Below are 16,642 nucleotides of genomic sequence, written 5' to 3'. Positions count from 1 at the left end.
TCAAGTTCTACACGCTGTGGACTCTCAGGGTGAAACTATCTGTGCTCTCATTTAAATGACTAAGGACTTGAAATTAGCTTTTCCGGAAGCTTCCATAAATGCTCACTTAAGGTATTAGAAAATCAGGCCTGAGTTTAGGGGAAACAATTGCTTATTCTTTTCATTCGGTAACAAAAGTCTGGCTGGGGTTAAGTGGTTTGTATTCATTGTTCTTTGCCATATACGGAGTAAGGGCCACCAGCACAGCTACAGAGCTCTAGAGAATGGAAATGGAAATGCTTCATGTACACCACTTTTCATATTCAATGAGATACAGCATAAAGGGGCCTAAGACGTGGGCAAGCTAATAGACAGTACAAAGGAACTACAGAAAATGAATGACAAGGTATTATTCTCTTACCGTATTCAGTCACTGTAATGCATGAAATATAAGAATAGAATCACTGCTGTTCAATGCTTCCAAATTTTTAATTAATTTGTTTCAGGGCTCAGTTGAGGAAGTAGATTCCACTCAGGGAGCATGAATAGGTAGGTGGGACTGTGATATATAACGCCAGATGAGGTCTCCTCATTTCTGACTCTAGCCAAGGTACCTCTTGGATTCCACACAAGCTTGCAGCTCACTGCGTGGTCCGTGGACCAGCAGCATTGGCAACTCCTGGAAGCTTGTTAAGAATATAGACTCACCGGCCCCACCCGAGACCTGATAAATCAGAATCCACGTTTTAACAAAGATCTCTAAGTGACTCATATTCATGTTAAAGTTCTGACAAGCACTAGTCTCCAACTTGGTTCGAAGCTCATGTTGCTGGTGAAAATATTCAATTTCAAAGCCATCAACCACGCAATAAACAGAATGACCATAAAAGTTCCTGCTAAAATATGCTTTGAGTAAAATCAGAATTTAATCAGTTATCTTGCCTATCAAATCATAAATGTGTTTCAGAAGTTTTTTAATTTTTTATTTATTTAAAAAAAATTTTTTTTTTTTTTGCGGTACGCAGGCCCTCTCACCGCTGTGGCCTCCCCCACCGCGGAGCACAGGCTCCGGACGCGCAGGCTCAGTGGCCATGGCTCACGGGCCCAGCCGCTCCGCGGCATGTGGGATCTTCCTGGACCGGGGCACGAACCCGTGTCCCCTGCATCGGCAGGTGGACTCCCAACCACTGCGCCACCAGGGAAGCCCCCTGTCATTCCATTTTAAAATCACTCGTGAGTACAGAATGGATACTAGACAAGCACCTACCTCATGCCAGATATTGAACTAGGTTCTTTTACATATGTTATCTCATAATTCTTCTCAGGCTGAGAAAATTACCTCTATTTTACAGATGAGGAAAGTAAGTCTCAAAGAGATTGAGCAACTTGACTAATGTCACATACAGGATGTGGTGGTATCTGGAATCAGGCATGGATTTGATCAACACCCTAAACAGTGCTCTTTCTATCAGGCAAAACTGCTCAAGAGCTAAGGACTGAAATGGGCTCATGGTTTGGTTGACAGTTTCTAAACTGAGCCTGAACTGGAAAAAAGAGTGCCTGGTGGATATTTTCACAAACACTAGCTTTTTACAACAGGTGTATGGAAGCCACGTTGAAAACTGGATTTTTTAAAATACATTAAAATGTGTTACTTATTTTGTGAAATAATACCCTTCATGTCTTTTGTAAATATTTTAATATAATTTATTATAATCAGTAAAGTTTCAAAGGTTTTAAAGTCTCTGTTGTTTTTCTATTCTCCATTTCATTATTTCTGCTCTCATCTTTATTCTTAGTTTTCTCTTCTTTTTCAAGTGTCTTAAAGTGGAAGGTTACATTATTGACTCGAGATCTTCTTTCTTAATAGAGGCCTTTAAGACATAGCTATAAATTTCCTTCTAAGCCATGCTTTAGCTGCAACCCATAACTTTTGACATGTTGTCTCTTCATTTTCATTTATCTCAAAGTATTTTCCAACTTCTCCTTTGGTTATTCAGGAGTGTGCTATTTACTTTCCAAATATATTTGAGTTTCCCATTTCTCTGTTATTGATTTCCAATTTCATTTTACTGTAGTCAGAGGAGATACTCCGCATAACTTCTATGCTTTTAAATTTACTGATATATGTTTTATGGCCTAGCATATGGTTTAGTCTGGAGAATGTTCCATGTGTTCTTCAGAAGAATTTGTGCTCTGCTGTTGTTAGATAGAGTGTTCTACAGATATCTGCTAGGTATAGTTGGTTTACAATGTTGTTCAAGTTTTCTATTTATTGGTTAATCTTCTGCTTAGCTTTCTATCCACTACTGAAAGTAGACTATTGAAAGTTTCCATCTACTATTGTTGATTTTTTAATTTCTCCCTTCATTTCTGTCCATTTTTGCTGCACGTATTTTGGTGCTCTGATATGAGATGCATATTTGTTTATAACTGCTAAGTATTCCTGTGAAATGACCCTCTATCACTATAAAACATTTTGATAAACTTTATCAATAAAGTGAAGTAACCCAGTCACAAAAGACCACATATTATATGATTCCAATTGTATAAAATGTCCAGAATAGGAAAATCTATAAAGACAGAAGTAGATTAGTTGCTTAGGGCTGGAGGTGGAGTGGGGACATGGGGGAAGGCATTGATAGCTAATGGGTTCAGGGTTTTTTTTTCAAGTTATAAAAAGGTTCTAATATCGACTGTGATGATGGTTGCACATAGCTGTGAATACACCAAAAAACCACTGGACACTTTAAATGGATGAATGGTATGACATGTGAATTATATCTTAATAAAGCTGTTTAAAAAAGAAAATACATCACTTAGTTTGTGAAAAGCAGGTAGTTTTTACTTATTGTCCTCCACAAATATTTTGACTTATCAGGTTAATTTAGAGAAAAGCATAACTGCAGTGAGAAAAACACTGAGGAAACATTATACAGAAGTCACTCTTTGGACCATTCAGGGGAATCATCTCATCAGAGGGGACGTGGGCATGGGAAAACCTGAGGATAAATCAAGGCACTAATTGGAAAAAAGGTGCACTTATTTAAGTAGCAAAGTTGAAGAAATTAAGGCATTAATCACTGAAAGAGATTTCTGACAGAGAAAAGAGTGGTAACAGAGAAAAACCCACGTAAATTCTAATATACCAGGAAGACATTTCATTCACAGCTAATCTGTGTGTCAAAGAAACAATTCAGTATGCTTTTCATGGTATAAAATGCAGGAATAAAATTGCTTCTTCAGAATCAAAAGCAACACCTTCTAATACATACTTCCCAGTCTTTTAACCATCTGACCTTTTACCCTAATGAGTTAGAATAATATTTATTGACCTAATTAGCCCAACTAATTTCTACCACATTAACCATTTTAGCAAGCAGTTTTGAATTTGGCATTACAAAGAGTAAGAGCTTCAAAGATTCAAACATTCGCTGTGACTACAAATGCAGGAACATTTTCACTGACAATGGAAAAAACAGACACTATGACTGGTATATCTACTCAACTCTCTTGCCTCTGAATAGAAATTGTTAATATCAGAGAACAATTTCTACCAAGGGACACACATTGTTAGGATAAAAAGAAAGTCATTCACATTTCTCTTTAGTGACCTTTTAGCATAATGGAACTGAGACTAGTATTTGAAATTTGCAAGGTCACTTTGCTAATAGTTTTATCAAAATGAGCTACATAATGAAATTTCACCCTTATAGAAAGCACAGTATGAATGGTCTGTGTATTTTTGCTCTTCATTTCACCCACAGGAAGTTTTACATTTGTTATTACTTTTTATTGATATAATTTATATACCATAAAAAACTCATACTTTCGAAGTATATAATTCAGTAGTTTTTGGTGTATTTATAGAGTTGTGTAATCATTTCTATTATCAAACTTTAGGATATTTTTATTGACCCCAAAAGAGACCCTGTACCCATCAGCCATCACTCCCCATTCCTCCTTTACCCCCCATCTTTCAGTAGGTGAGTCTCTGGCAATCACTAACCTATGTTTTGTATCTATGGATTCTCATTTCATACAAATGGAGTCATACAATATGTTGCTTTTTGTGTCTGGCTTCTTTCACTTAGCATAATGTTTTCTAGGTCCATCCATGTTGTAGCATGTATCAGGACTCTATTACTTTTTATTGCCATGTAATATTTTACTCTAGAAATATACCACATTTTGTTTATTCATTCATCAATTGGTGGACATTTGGGTTCAACAACTCAACTGAATAATGTTGCTACAAACATGAATGTACAAGTTTTTGTGTGGCCATGTTTACACTGCTCTTAGGTATTGCTGGGTTGTATGGTAAGGCTATGTTTAACATTTTGAGCAACTGCCAGATTGCTTTCCATAGTGGCTGTACCACTTTCATGCCTCTTCTTTTTTCTTTTTTTTGTGGTATGTGGGCCTCTCCCGCTGCAGAGCACAGGCTCTGGACGCGCAGGCTCAGCGGCCATGGCTCACGGGCCCAGCCGCTCCACGGCATGTGGGATCCCTCCCGGATCGGGGCACGAACCCGCGTCCCCTGCATCGGCAGGAGGACTCCCAACCACTGCGCACCAGGGAAGCCCCATGCCTCTTCTTGAAGTTCAAATACGACACTTAGAAAGGTAATCGTTTTTTCATGGTTTTTCTTGAAGGATTCCTCAAAAATTAATCATGTTTACTAAACTAAATACCTTATGAGCAACCTGGCCTAGTTCAAATCTTAAAGTAGCATGTTGAACCAAAGAAGATATACAGATGGTACATAAGCACATGAAAATTTGCACCATGTCATACATCAGGAAAATACAGATAAAACAGCCATGATATACCAAAATCCAGAATGCTAACAGCAACGAATGCTAATGAGGATGTGGAGCAACAGGAACTCTCATTCATTGCTGGTGGGAATGCAAAACGGTACAAGTCACTTTGGAAGACAGTTTGGATGTTTCTTAAAAAACTAAACATACTCTTAATATACGATCCAGCAATTGTGCTCCTTGGTATTCACCCAAAGGAGCTAAAAATTTATATCTATTCAAACAACTGTACATGGGGTGTTTGTGGCAGCTTTATTCATAATTGCTAAAACTTGGAAGCAACCAGTATGTTCTTCAGTAGGTTGAGTGGGTAAATAAACTGTGGTATATCCAGACAGTGGAATATTATTCAGCGCTAAAAAGAAATGAGCTATAAAGCCATGAAAAGACTTGGAGGAATCTTAAATGCATATTACTAAATGAAAGAAGTCAATCTGAAAAGGTTACATACTGTATGATTCCAATTATACGACATTCTGGAAAAGGCAAAACTATGGAGAGAGTAAAAGATCAGTGGTTGCCAGGGGTTGGGGCAACACAGGAATGTATAGGTAGAGCACTCAGAGGATTTTTAGGGCAGTGAAAATACTGTGTATGATACCATAATGATGGATACTTGTCATTATGTATGAGTCCATATCCACAGAATGTACAACACCTAGAGGGAATTGTAATGTAAACTATGGACTCTAAGCGATAAAGATGCATCAATGTAGGCTCATCATTTGTAATAAATGTATCCCCTGTTGAGGGATGTTGATCGTGGGGAGGCTCTGCATGTGCGGTGGCAAGGGATATATGGGACATCTCTGTACCTTCCTCTCAATTTTTCTGTGAATGTAAAACTGCTCTAAAAAAACCCAGACAATTAAAAAAAGTAGCATGTGATATCTCCAAGAATCAAATGCACATTTGTATTTCAGAGAAAAGTAAAATATTTTGCCACTGGAACCCTCACATGTGCATGTAAACAAATTTCGGCATGTTAAAAAGCTCTAACTTGCAGTTGTGTGCTTTCTAATGCCAAGTCAAAGGCACTATAGTTATAATGCTTTATTCCAAGAACACGACTTAATGTTGACTTTTACAATTGTTTTGGCCTTGAGAACTACGAAGGGGAACGGTGATGCTTACACTACTACGTACAGCCACTGTTCTAAGATCTTGTGCTCTGAAGAAAGCAAGCTTCAAGGTCTATTTGACCTTGGGCAAATAACTGAGTTTTTCTCACCCTCATTTCTTCCACTTATAAAGCTGAGTAAGAACAGTACCTCTTCGAAGGAGTTGTTTTGAGAAACAACTAGAGATCATGCATATAAAGTATGCAGCACACAGGAAGCAACCAATAAATTTTTTTTCTCTTTTTTACCAGTTATAAAGTCATGTAGTGAGTTAGAACTAAAAGGAACCATTTAAGGGAGAGTGACTATTCTTCTGAAAAACAATTTTCTGGCTTAAAGTCATTTTAAAGACAAGCTGTTTTACACCCTTAAATGACCTTTTCTGAACTACTTCTCTTGGCCTCAGTTTCCTGACCTCTTAAATGGGTATATAAATAGGTATTTCCACATTAAGGCTATTTTTGAGAATTAAATAAGAAAATGTGTAGAAAATTCCTTGTAAATTATAAACTGAATTTTAAAATATTATTTTTTGCACCTATTTTGTGCAAGGCACTGGCTAAGTTGAAATAAACAACAGCAACAACACAACAGAAGTAAAACTTGGGGCCGATGTTTAAAAAGAAAGTATCATAAAAATTTAAGATGGTATCAATATTAAAAAAACTGACAGCTAAAAACTTAAACAACATTTGCTTATTTACTGATAAGAATGTGAGCTTCATTTCACATTACCATGCAACAAAATGCATACAACATTGCTAAATAACTGGAATTATTTTAGAAAATAACATCCGGGCCTGGTTATTCTGCAGTTACTCATTGAATGTTTCCTACCCACTGGGGTTGAGCTAAGGAGATTCGCATGTTAACTTTAACAGTTGGGAAGTTAATTATTGCTCTCTATGTTTATAAGGTTTATCAAAATTTAACTGAATTTTCCTTAAGGCACTGAGCCACCTTGTGACCTCATGGTCTAAGCGGGCAGGGGAACCACAGCACAGGACCAAAGAGAAGACTGGCAAGTGAGGATTTTAGCAAGTCCCCTTTCTGCTCCTCCAGGACTTGACAGCCACAAGAAGTGGACAGGGAGTCGGTAGTGGTTTCCCACTTGGATTCTGGAGCCAGACCAGCCCTGGTTCACGTTCCTGCCCTAGCGCTGCTATAGCTGCCCTTTCTTGGTCTATTTCCTATCTTAAAGGCTCAGTTTTCTCATCTGTAAAATGAGGATACTAACAGCACATACTTTAAAGGGTAACTGTGAGGGTTAAAAGAGATAATACGTAAAATGCCCGTGGCACAGAGCACGGTGCACAGGAAAGATCCATTAAATATTTAATACGATAAGGATTTTTAGTTGTTATTGCTTTACTAGTAGTATGCAAAACAGCCCCTCCTTATGAATTAGAATGTTGACGTCAGGGTTTCTCAAACAAAACCATTCTATTTTGGAAAGAATCTTCTAAAGAAAAGGAGAGAGGGAGGGGAGGAAGGAAGGAAAGTCATAAAGACCAGCCCCTGTTCCCTCGGAACTTCCAATCTAGGTTAAGAGGCACGTGCAGATTGACGTGGGAAGACCTAGTCAGAGATGCAATTAGATGGAAAGAAATGCCACAACTACTTCCGCCTTTCAACTGGCTCCAAAGGCCGATAACATACAGGAAACAAAACATGGAAGCCGATGGCAGCTCCTGGCCCTCTGTTCTAGTCCCATATAAGACCTGCCCTCAAAGAGTTACTCAATGAAGCCTTCAAATGGGGAGCCCATGGGATGAGAGTCACAGTCTACTGGGATCAGAGGAAGATGGGTAAACAAGCACAATATGGGGGTGGGTGGGAAGAGAAAAAACATAAAAACAAAAATAGCCATAAAACCAATGAATGTTCTAGTAAAGAACAATGTGTTTCCAGAAACCGGGTGGGGAAGGAATTCTTCTGTGTATATAAAGGTCTAAAGCGTATGAATGAAAATCACCAAGGTTTAATTTCTTTTAGGGGTCCTCCATTTGATAGCCTGAAAAACAACAGTGAATCCCTAGATACTCAGGAGAGTCACGTCCCCAAACCCATTTCTCTGGACAAACTGTTAGCTCTTTGGGGGGAGGGGGGAAGTGGCATGCCCAGCATCTAACAGTGCTCCACGGACAGCACCGTCGAGACATGGGTGCAAAGGGCAGTGACGGGAGAGACTTCCTTTTTGGCTGGACAGAACCTTTTTAGACAGTGTTACCCCAGGACTGGTTTACAGAACATTTGTCCCAGAAGATATTTCCAAAAACAAATCAAGTGGGTTTGCAAAATGCTTTACACGGCATTCACATCTGGGACTTTCTGCACACACGTTAGCATTTTAAGAGCTCTGAGAAGTCTTGCAGGAAAAAAACCAGTCTACATTTTGTTCATCCATGGAATCGGGAAACTTATGGGATCTTGGCCAATTTATGAGGGGATTGAAAAGTCCCTGGAAATAGAACAAGATGAAGAGGAGTGTGTTGATGGGTTTTCCTTTCAGGGACAGAAGGAGATGCCACTGGGAGAAAACAATTGAGAGGCTTCTTGTAGTTCAAGGGGCTGTGATGGGTGACAGGTGGCGGGTAGTGCAAGGCGTTTGAGGGTCATCACGCCACCTTCCAAGGGGTGGGTGCCTCCAGCTACCTACGGAGGTAAACTTGCTGACTCAGGTGTGCAAGCTGGGACACCTGCCCCAGAGGCCCTGCGGCACACTCCCTGACTCAACATCCTGCAGCTCCTTCAACTGCATGCGGTAACTGCTGTGACCGTGATACTGTTACAATAATACTGGCTAATGTTTGTTTTACGCTTTCCTCTGTGCCAGGCACTCTTCGAAGAACTTTACATGGATTAACCTGATTATTCCTCACAGGGACTATTAGAATAATAGACAGGGACTGTTATCTCCATTTTATAAATGAGGAAACTGAGGTACCCTTGAAATAACTTGAGAAATTATTTAAAGCACATCTATTTGAAATAGTATAAAATGCTGAACATACCTGGGCCTGTATTTTACTGAGAAATTGTTTCGTTTTGCTATTAACAGCCTGCAAAATACCCCTCAGGAAATGTTGGTTTTGACTCATTCCATCTCTTTGCAGTAAGAGGAGATAGGCTCCCGCCCAGCGGGATGCCAGCTACCCACAATCACCCTGCACTGTCTGCAGCCTGCTTTTTTATTCTTTTTCTTTTGCGGTTCGCGGGCCTCTCACTGTTGTGGCTTCTCCCGTTGCGGAGCACAGGCTCCGGATGCGCAGGCTCAGCGGCCGTGGCTCACGGGCCCAGCCGCTCCGCGGCATGTGGGATCCTCCTGGACCGGGGCACGAACCCGTCTCCCCTGCATCGGGAGGAGGACTCTCAACCACTGTGCCCCCAAGGAAGCCCTGCAGCCTGCTTTTGATGGCTGCTTCACAGGCCCCTTTGTGACATGGCTTGGGATCTTCCAGACCAGCACTCTCCAGGAGGAATAAAATGTGAGCCCCACATGGAAGTAAGAATTTCTAGTAGCCAAATTTTAAAAAGTCAAAAGAAACAGATGAAACTAATTTTAAGGATATATTCTATTTACCCTAATACATGCAAAATATTATCCTTTCAACATGCAGCACTAGTCCCATTTCTAGGGCTCAGGAGCCACATGGGGCTACTGGCTGTGGTACAGGGCAGTGCGTTCAGGAGGCAGTATGATGTGCTGATAAGAGTTTGAGGGTCAGGGAGATCTGTGTTCAAATCCCAGCAACTGTGCATTCATTCTGTGGGACCTTGGCCAGGTCACTGAAGCCCTCTGTGCCTCAGTTTCCTCATCTGTGAAATGGAGATAATAATGGTTCTTCCTGAACAGGGTGGTGGGAAGGGCTAAGTGACTTAATACACAGAAAGTGCTGCAATAGGGCCTGGTGCAGAGTAAGCGCTCTAGGGGTATTGGCTGTGACAACTCATTACTAAAGATGAGCAGCCTTTTAAGGCTGCTGGAATAAAGGGGCTCCTGCTGTCTGCCATTTCACTACAGCTCTTGGGTGGCCCTGTGACGCCTGTGGCGGGTCTAGGTATCGCTCCCGTATCAGAGATTAAAGAGCACTTGGGCTGGAGCCCTTTAAAAAGGCTTCTCACCAATTCCTAGGGAGTATATCTCCCACATTTCTTTGATACACAAGTCTCCCCAGTTTACAGGCAACTGAGGACGAGTTTACACACCAGGCCTGCAGTAGAAACCCTTCTTCATCCTGATGTCCCTGTTCTGGCCACCATGATCATGAGTGGTTGCAGGGACACACTGTACTCTGACCACAGGCGGAACTCACCAGGGACCCTCCCGACCACAGGCCAACATCTTGCAGCACCCTGGCCCAGCTCAGATATTTAGCTGCTGGACATTCAGCTCTTGCTCTGACAACTTACTCCCTTAAGTGAACGAAAAGCCTAATATCTTTCTCTGAAGTCTTGATGTAACTTCTTAAACGATCTCACTAGTTTATTCTCAACTATCCTTACACTTAAAATAAAACCCAGTAGCCCTCCCCAAACCTCATTTGAATTGCACTTTTAAACATACCCCTTCCAGGCACCATCCATGGACAGCTTTTCCTTGATTTACAGCCTGGAAAGAACACAGGACCGGGAAAGAAGAGGTCTGTGTTCACGGTTCACTTTTCCATTCGTTTTAGCTCTAAGATGACAAATTCCTTCAGGATTCTGACCCTCGCTCCTCTTATCCACAGAGACAGGGAATAGAAGTTCTCTAAAGTTCCTTCCAGTATTGAACAGTGATAAGTTCTTATATTTTATGAGTGAAAAATGCCCAAAAAATGAAGTCCTAAGATTCAAAAAGGGCAAAACCCAACCGTCTACTCTCTTGGCCACTTAGTGAGGGCATCAAAGAAATAACCAAACAGTACGCAGGGTGGGCAGGTAGAAGGAGACAGAATAACTGCAATGGAGAAAGACCAACAGAAAAGAAGTGAGGTATGGCTGATGTTAAAAAATACCAAGGAAGGTGCCATATATGTATCTCCAGTACTCACTGCAAAGTGTTTATTTTGGACCTGCTAAAATAGGTAATGGTTCCTGAAAACTATTTCTATACCCTAATTTGACTTGTTACAGTGGAATAGCATCAAATGTGAGGATTAGGAAAATAGGCTTAAAAGGAAAAAAACTAACACATAGCCAAAGTTACCTCTGGAAAACCATTATACTGCCCACAAAGCATGGCGTAGGATCACTGGGGAATTATAGAGGCCTGCCTCCCATTCCTGTTCTCCCGAGAATGTGGTCATCCAGGGCTGAGTCTAGCACTACTAACTTCTATGTGTGTCTCCGTCTCACTGTCCTTTGGTTTTCTCTCCTGTGTGCATACATGTGCAATAGGACATAGCTGCATTCTTAGGAACTGATGGCTTCCTTTGTAACTATTCTCATCCATAAACCAAGAGGAACCCATTCCTATATCATTAACTACACGGGCTTGAAATTGAAAGTTGTGTTTCCAGATATCAACCAGAAATAGAAACAACACTATCCCTTTCTGTTGGCACAGACAATGGCTTTGAATAACCAGACCTAAATAGGTCTTTCCTATTCCATTTCTCTGTACCTGTGCCTTGGACAAACACTAAACTTCACTCTCTACTACGCTTTCCTGCAGTGTCATCCTGTGACAGTATGAAATCCACAGGACATGAAATGTTTGCAATGAAAAGAAGAAACCATGTATGAAATAAGTGTCTGCAAGTGAAGAGAATGAAAAGACAAGCCATAGTCTGGGAGAAAGTGTTTGCAAACTACATGGTTGATAAAGGGCTTATATCAGAATACAGTATAAAGTACTCTCAAACTTCAATAATACGAAAACAAACATTCCAATTTTTTTTAAACGTAACAGATTTGAACAGACACTTCACCAAAGAAAATACACGGACGGCAAATAAGCACATTGTTAGTCATTAGGGAAACATAAATTAAAACTGCTACGAGGGCTTCCCTGGTGGCGCAGCGGTTGAGAGTCCGCCTGCCGATGCAGGGGACGCGGGTTCGTGCCCCGGTCCGGGAGGATCCCACGTGCCGCGCAGCGGCTGGGCCCGTGAGCCACGGCCGCGGAGCCTGCGCGTCCGGAGCCTGTGCTCCGCAACGAGAGAGGCCACAGCAGTGAGAGGCCCGCGTACCACAAAAAAAAAAACAAAACAAAAAAACAAAACAAAAAACTGCTACGAGATACCACTACGCATCTATTAGAATGGCTAAAAGTAAAAAATAAAACCAAACAAACTACTGGCAATACTGAGTGCTGGCAAAGATGCAGTAGATCTTTTATACCCTGCTTCTGGGACTACAAAATGGTACGGTCACTTTGAAAAGGCGATGGGCAGTTTCTTATAAAGTTAAACATATACTTACCATATAACCCAGATATCTCACTTCTAGGTATTTACCCAACTGAAACCGTATGTTCACCCCCAAAATCTGCATGCAAATGTTTACAGTGGTTTTATTTGTAATTGCCAAAACTTTATCCCTCAACTGGGTAAACAAATTGTGGTTGACCCATACAGTGGAACACTATTCAGCAAGAAAAAGGGATGAATTTCTGATACAGGCAACAGTGTGATTGAACCTCAAGTGCACCATGCTTAATGATTCTATTTATATGACATTCTGGAGAAAGCCAAACTATAGAGACAGAAAATGGGGGCTGCCTCAAAGCACAGCAGGAATCATTCTCTATCTTGACTGTGATAATCATTACGTATGCCAAAACTTGCAGAATTATACATGAGAAAAGATGACTGTTTCTGCATGTAAATTACACCTTAATAGAAAAAAAATGGAAGAAAATACTAGAAAATATTAATGGAAAATAAAAATAGTTGTAAAATATTAAAATAAAATCTTAGCAGAAAAATTCTGAGGTCCAGCACATGAACTTGAACTTCTTCCACACACCACAGGCTAAGTGCATTCTCACCACTCTAATTCCAATGTCACGTGAGAGATGAGGAATCAGTAAAAAATGAACATTTGCCCCTTGTTTAATTTTACTCCCTCTCAGAGTTCACCACCCACATGAATACACCACCATACCCTGCATTTCCTCCTGCTCCATTTTTGTGATATGTGGAACACTTTGTGCGTATTAGTGAGTTGCAGTTGTACAGAATGTCCACGCAGAAGTCTGGGCCAGCCACGAGCAGACTTTGGTTACCCGTAAATAGCTCCCATAATGATCCTATAATAATCTGATTATCACAAAGAACCTAACTTTGGCAGATGAAAATTCAAAAATGTAAACCTCCAATTACATCTCAATAAAATTGAAAGAAACAAACAAAAAATTTAAACCTCAATTATATGAGTAAATAGCACTTTATTAAATGAATGGGGTTTAGATGAAGAGAACGCTCATATGAAGAGAGCTGACAGATTCTCCAATGTCTTACTTCAAAAACCTGCTCAGGTGAAGGTCTGAAAGCCCTCAGATTAACTCCAAGTACCCCCTGCCACTGGCAGCCTGTACATCCAATGGCAGCCCTCTGTCCTAGCCTTCTGCCATTTCTTACATCCCTTCCTTAGACGACATGCATCTTAACCTGCTTCGGGAGGTTACTGGGAAGATGAAGAAACTAGCAAGTATCTGTCTGACCCTTTTCCTTGGGGCAGTGAATGGATTTTTGAAGCAAGGAAAATAAACCATCCAGATTTGATGACAGGTGACAGGGAAAGCCCCTGATTTGGGATCGAGGTGAAGCAGGCCACCCTCGGGCTATCTGTGGATCCAGAATCTTATCAAAAGGCTCGTGGGAGCGTACAGGAAAGCACATCATACATCATGGAGATTAATTTCACATCCAAAGCTAACTTGACGTTTTACATTTCCAACTGCAAACTGGCTCTTCTGGGCTTCAAAACACAGGTGAGTGAAATTCTTGAATGGTAGCTAAGGTAGGCTCAGTGAATGTTGTAAACTGAGGATCTTTCTACTGGTAGCTTTGAAAAAAAAAAAAAAAAAAAAAAAAGAAGGCTATCAAGGTACTCCAGACAAAGAGTCAAAAACCAACCTAACACACGGCCTTTTGTGCTCAAGGAAATTACTCTGATAAGTGGCTCATTCCTGGTGGCTTTGTGCTTGCTATGTGCTCTGGGTTTGGGGGCTGACCCTGCTCTTCCAAACTCGTGCAAACGCACCCTGACCTTACGATAAAGACGAATCAAGGAGTAAAAGAAATGGAAAGGAAAACCAGGGCCATAGCCATAGGGAGCATAACTAAAAGTAGACCGAAAATAGTGATTTTTAACAACAGCAATGACAACAAAGTGACAAGTTCCTTAAGAGACCTAACAATCAATTCCCACGTGTGGACCTTGTTGAGATCATCATCTAAACAAATGGACTGTAAAAAGGCATTTGGGGACAATCAGGAAAATTTTAACATAGATACTGTTTAGGTGATATGGAGGAATTACTGTTGATTCTGCTCACCCTGACAAACACTATTAGTTATGTTAGAAAATATCCTCATTTTTCAGAGGTGCATATGGGAGTATTTAGAAAATGTCACGATACCTGTGTTTACTTTAAAATACTCCAACAAAAAGGAAAAATAAGACACAAATGTGGGAGAAAAATCTTTGTCATCATTAAATGTAGATGATGCATGCTGGTGGTTCATTTTACTGCTGCCTCTACTTTAGTGTGTTTGAAGATGTTTGTAATAAAACGCTTTTTAAAAAACATGATGAAAACTTTCAAAAAATTAGATGAGAACGGTTCCTGTATTAGAAGTTTCTTTTCTACTCTACTGTGGCAAGTTTTCTGGAGTGTTGCACTATTAATACGAATGTTAAAACAAAAGAAAAACAATTATTTTAATATAAATGCCACAGGAAAGATAAAGGTGAAGAAATAAGCCCAAGAATTCAGTTATTTAAAACAGTGCTTTTCTAGAAATTTACAGAGGATTTTAGAGGTCACTGTTTTTATTGACTATTAGACATAAAGTCCATCGGAAAATATAAAAAAGGGAAAAAAAGTATAAAGATGGATGAGGAACAGAAAGAGGTAAATGAAAAGAAATTAAGCCAAAACAATAAACCGCAAATGGCAGCAGAATCCATCTTTAAAGAGTCCACTCGGTCCTGGGTTTGAGGGCCAGCTGTTTCCCTTACACACTGTGGACAAGTTCATTCACATCGCTGAGATTAGTTTTCTCATCTGTAAAATGGGAATAACTGGCACATCTTCCTCCCTGGAATATGCTCCAGGAGTAAATGGAAAAACTCAAGATGTGCTTCCACATCGACCAGCACATGGTTCCTTCAGTGTAGCCTGTTCTTAGGCTACAAAGCTGAGGGGAAGGATGTGAGGGGAGAAAAAGGCTGTGGGAAAATGGCAGCACGCTGGCCTCTCACACAAATCACTAATTAGCCCACAACTACCAGAGCTGCTTATATCCAGGCAGGACTATGAGGGCAGCCAAAGCTTCTGTCACTGCCTGGAACCTTCAAGCTGTCCCAGAATTGTTTACTTGAAGCCCCCCTCAGAGGTCTGCTCCTTACCTCTGTCTCTCACTCCATTTGGGCCCAACTTTCAGGGCAGCTAATCTAATCAGCTAATCTATGCTAAGTTATTAATGGGATCCAAGAGGTTAATGTGTAACAAGTACACACTCCAACGGAGGTAAGCTGGAGACACAGGCCTCCGTGAGTCATCGGAGCCTTGGGGGGAACTCCAGGCAGCAGGGAACCGCTCCTCATATCAAATCAAATTCTAGGAAGGAATTTAAAAAATTATTTAAAAAAATAATTCATATAAAAATGCAATCGAATCAACAAAGGAACAGGCCAAAAAATCCTTTAACTAGACCAGGACAAAAGGGTTATGGAAAATGGTAAGTTTAGGAGCTCTATAACCCTTATGGACCTTTCTATGCCTCTGTTTTCTTATCTGCAAGAATGAAGGTTGAGGTAAGGATTAAGTATAATCCATGTAAAGCACTTGCAACAGTGCCTGCCATGCAATAGGCACTCAACAAACATTACCCACTGTTGGTATTAGTTAAGAATGAGATTACGTAGAAGTCAAAAGGGATGCTCTGAATTAAGTGCAAAAGGATTTTCTAGATGGCAGCTTCCATTTGTGTTTTCAATGAAGTTTTGGCTCACAGCATAGCACCCCGGAATCAGATCTAGGTTCAAGTGTCATCAGGCCCACTTCCTACCAGCTGTATGACTTTGGACAAGTGGCTCAGCGTCACTGAGCTATAATTTTCTCAGCTGTAAAATAAGGATAATAATACCGACCCTGTAGTATTGATGAATGAATTACACATACGACAATGTATGGAAGTGTGTAGCACAGTGATTCCATAGGTACATCCTAAGAGTCCACAAAATGATGGCTTTAATCATCATCTTGTATTTTCCAGCCTTTGCGATCGCATCTTTGGGAGCCCAACCAAGAAGTGACAGTACATTCTAATGGGGGTGATGGGCAGCGTCCCCAGTGCCTAATAGAGACTAAGCCACGGTAATCCCATCATAATCCTATGGATGGTTAGTCTAACAGCCACAGGGCAATTTAGCTGGGTGAGGATGGAGCCTCAGCTTTGACCAACCCTGGTGTCCCAAAGAAGTAGCCACGAGGCAGGAATTTTATCTACCTGGTTATTGAGATTATCTCATTCCAAAGGCAAAAACGTGGTATCTTGG

General features: G+C 40.7%; 1 protein-coding gene across 5 annotated transcripts in view; it reads right to left on the bottom strand.

Moving 5' to 3' along the window:
- Window positions 1–16,642, bottom strand: part of ADAMTS9 (ADAM metallopeptidase with thrombospondin type 1 motif 9) — a 226,863-nt gene that overhangs the window by 198,744 nt on the left and 11,477 nt on the right. The gene's annotated exons all lie outside the window — the stretch shown is intronic.

This window comes from Kogia breviceps, chromosome 10, assembly GCF_026419965.1.
Source record: "Kogia breviceps isolate mKogBre1 chromosome 10, mKogBre1 haplotype 1, whole genome shotgun sequence".
Classification (NCBI taxonomy): domain Eukaryota; kingdom Metazoa; phylum Chordata; class Mammalia; order Artiodactyla; family Physeteridae; genus Kogia; species Kogia breviceps.
The sequence above is the reverse complement of the archived record's forward strand: the minus strand, read 5'-3'. Positions and strand labels throughout refer to the sequence as shown.